Raw genomic sequence first — 4,053 nt, 5'->3', positions numbered from 1 at the left:
ATACTTCATAGGGTCGTTGCAAAGATGAAATGAGTAATGGAACAGTTGAAATTCAGATATTTATTGAGCACCTACACGGTGTGCCCACACACAGTCTTTGCTAGTGAGGACGTTAGTGAGTTCTCCAGCACACAGCAGTTTCAAACAGAAGCTAATCCCATTACCATACTCTTCCTCCCCCTTATTAGATGGAGGGAGACCTAATCCTCTCACTTCCTTCCCAGAGACGCAGACGGAACAGTAGAATTGGTGCTTTATTTAGAAGTACCACCTGAATCAGTCTGTGCCGTTTTGTTAATGTCCCCGCCATTAGTTCCCAGTGGCACCAAAGCTAACATTGCTAGACTTTTTTATTTCATTTGTCGGTTTCATATGTATCCATGAGTAGTCGCTATATGCGTGTCATCTTCACCCCCACGACTGACTCTCACCTGCCAGACTGAACCCTTTCTTCTTCTTCCCAACAAGTTTCCCAGACATTTCTCTGATTTAAAACAGAAATAATTTAATTTAAAACTTAGGTCTAGGCCAGAGAGATGGCTCGGCAGTCAATGGCAGCAGTCAAAGGCACTGACTGCTCTCGCAGAGGACCAGGGCGTGGCTCTCCCTCCTACTGTCAGGTCTTGTGGGGAAGAGGACTCAGCCATCAACAGACTGTTCTTAGTTACCAAAAGAAGCTCGGGTCTGGGGGTGTGCCTGGCCCTGGTTTGTTTTGTTTTGTTTCGTTTTGTTTGTGTAAACAGCGTCCCCTCCAGAGCTCTCTTATCAAAGCATGCTCTCCCTCTTTCTCCTTTACTTCTTTAACAAGCCCTGGAAAGTTTTCTCCAAGCAAATTAACACTTTCACATGGTTTACCTTTTAGCAATCTGTTCTGGCGTGCTTCTGATATCAGAATCACCTCGGAAAAAGAAAAACAGTCATTTTACAATTCCCTCACCTGCAACTGGATTCACGTTTCCCTACAGTGGCTACACATTCCTTAGTCGGGACAACCGATTCTAGGCAAGTGATCGCAGCAGCTGCACTGTCACGCTTCTCGTGATTGCTTAATGATACTGAGATGTTCGCCATCATATGACCGCAGCAGATGGTCATATAGTAAATCAGACCCGGGTCATCACCTGAGTTTATAATACCATACCTAGGGAAACAATTAGGTCTGGGGACACATCCATGAAGCACGGTCAGTGTTTAGCCTGCCCAGAAGCCTAGCAGCTGAAAAGAACGAGGGGGTTTGTTTTGCAGCTGGTGTTTCAAATGAGTTCAAGCCTTTCGGTGTGCAGTGTCTGCCTTCCCTTTAACTGCCCTTATCTCTTCAGTCACCATGATTTCCTTGGCCCCATCCTCACATGAGCTTCTTTAGCCTATAATTACCGTAAACTCAGTGTGTTTCTAAATCAGTTCTGAACAAGGTCATCTACAGAAGAAAGTTGCCAAAGGTGTGGACATCTGTCCTACTAAGGAAATAGAAATAAAGCAATACCGCAGTGCTCCTCACTAATTTAATGAAAATGATAATATCCGGCATTGGGGGAAGATTCATGGAGACAGGCATTTTTACACTGGTGATAGAAATATGAGCCTCTGTATCCTTTTCGAAAAATAATCTGGTAATTCCCATTAAAGTCTAAATGCATACATATGCCAGGCAGTGGTGGCACACGCCTTTAACCCTAGCACTCAGGAGGCAGAGGCAGAGGCAGGCAGATCTCTGAGTTTGAGACCAGCCTGGTCTACAGAGCAAGTTCCAGGACAGCCAGGGATGTTACACAGAGAAATACTGTCTCAAAAAAACCTAACTAACTAAATAAAATGCCTACATATATCCCTTACAAACTTGCACATGCTTACACATACTTTCACCTCAAGCATCCATGTACAAATATGTTTGTGGCAACAGAAAATGGAAGGCAAATAATACTATGCTATAAATTGAGGAATATGATTAACTCAGCCTGCATCACTGGGGAAATGTCCAAATTAATAACATGTTATCTTTGACCCTACAGTTTAAGTTTTGTCAGTGACAATACTGCTGCCTTTCTGTTGGTAATTTTCTTTCTACAGCACAGATGTTAAATTGCAGTATCTTCACCTATAATACAGTACGCAATTACTAGAGAGTCCCATGAGACCGCAGCTGTAGCTCAGCTGATAGAGAGCTTGTCTAGCTTGCAGGAAGCCCTGGAGTCGATCCCTAGCAATGTAGAAAGTGATGATGGTGGAACATATCCCAACACTCAGGAGGTGAAGGCACTAGGATCAGGAGTTCAAAGTCATCCTTGACCTCATAGTAAGTCTGAAGCCAACCTGGGTTACATGAGATCTGTCTCAAAAACCAAAACAACAAAGAGAGGGCTGAGACATGGGTCAGTTGGGAAGAGGGCTTGTTGCCCAATCATGAGGACTGGGGGACTGGGGTTTAGATTCCATCTAACAAGCCCAGCATTAGGAGTATGCCTGTAATCCCAGCTCTGAGGCAGCCGAGACAGGAACGTCGCTGGGGCTTGCCGCATTCCAGCCCTAGGACAGAATGTGAGCTGTAGGTTCCAGGAGAGACCCTACCTCCAAGAAAAATGTAGGGCGATAGAAGAGAAGCCTCCATGGCCACACACTGGCCACGTGTCTGCAGACAAACACATGCACACGCTCACAGCGACACGTTTACACATACATAAAATAAGTGAGTTAAATAATCTTTTTAAAGTCAATTTCAGGGGCTGCAGAGATGGCTCTGTGGTTAAGAGTACTTGTTCTGGCAAAGGACCTGGGTTTGGCTCCCAGTGCCCACACAGTGGCTCAAAACAGTCTATAACCCCAGTTCCGGAGCATCTCCGGCCCTCGTGTGACCTCCACAGGCACCAGGGGCATATACATACATGTGGGCAGGACACTGATCCACATGAAATAAGATGAAGAAATCTGGGCTGGGTGTGGTGCTGCAGGCAGGCAGCTGTTTCTGAGATCCAGGCCAGTTAGGGCTACACAGGGATACCCTATCTCCAGCTGGTACAGAAATAAATAAAAATCTTCAATAAAGGTTTTATTACAGGAAACACATGTCAAGCCACATCGACATGAATCTTCACAAAACAAAAGACACAGTCTTGAAGTAACTCAAAGAGAAATACTTACAGAGCTCCCCATCTGAACGAGTGCACGCTTCTCACCTGCAGCCACGCAGGACAGAAGGAAGTGGGATGTTTTTCAAGCGCCGGAGTAAATGAACTGTCAGAACACAGCAGAAGACCACACGATGAACTTAGAACTGTGCCCAAATACAGGAAACTGCACCCTCAGAAAATGAGAAGGGTAGGTGAAAAGGGCTAAGAGCGGCAACAAGAGCTCCCACGGCCAAACTGGAATGATCTGAGCAAGAAAACAAAGGCTGTGAAATTATAACCCAAAGTATAAAATGCATACCCATGAGTCCCTGCTGATAAAAAAATAATGATTGTCCTGAACAGACCAATGGACAGACAGACCAACACATTCATACACACATACATGCACGAGGGAGAAGAGACAAAAGTTCCATTCTGATAATATCTAGAGATTCCCCTCCCTCAAAGAAGTGGTGGCGATTCTATTCCTTCACGTGAGGTGTACGTACTGGCTTCCAAAAGCCTGGTATCGAGTTGGGGGGGGAGTAACTTTACTATGAAGACAGTCAAGTCGGGCAAGCACTACCTCGGCCAGCCTAGAAAGATCAACACTGACGGTGCTGGGGTGTTTTGAAAGGAAGTATCCTTGACACGACATGGTGAAAATTTGTCTTCCTACGTAGTCTTCCCCAAGTCCATAACTCAGCTGAATCATGACAAATGCATCAGACAAACTCCATTATTTTACAAACCAACTGACAAGAAGTCACTGAAAGCATCAAGGTTTTAAAAATAAATGTGTGAGAAACGGTCACAATCCAGAGGCGCCAAGGAAACACGGGGACTGACGGTACTGAGCTGTTCTGGATAGCATCTCAGAACAGATGGAAAACAACAGATAAAAGCTACGGGACCCTAAGGGCTAAGGAGATGATGGTTCTGCAGGCAA

General features: G+C 45.2%; 1 non-coding gene across 1 annotated transcript; it reads right to left on the bottom strand.

Annotated features, from left to right (window-relative positions):
• Nucleotides 1–1,112: 1,112 nt before the first annotated feature.
• LOC113457475 lies at nt 1,113–1,228 on the bottom strand. The gene has a single exon (XR_003378035.1). It is a non-coding gene; the product is annotated as a small nucleolar RNA SNORA72 (small nucleolar RNA).
• Nucleotides 1,229–4,053: the final 2,825 nt, after the last annotated feature.

This window comes from Microtus ochrogaster, chromosome X, assembly GCF_000317375.1.
Source record: "Microtus ochrogaster isolate Prairie Vole_2 chromosome X, MicOch1.0, whole genome shotgun sequence".
NCBI lineage: Eukaryota > Metazoa > Chordata > Mammalia > Rodentia > Cricetidae > Microtus > Microtus ochrogaster.
Note: the sequence above shows the minus strand (reverse complement) of the source record. Positions and strands in the feature narration are given on the sequence as shown.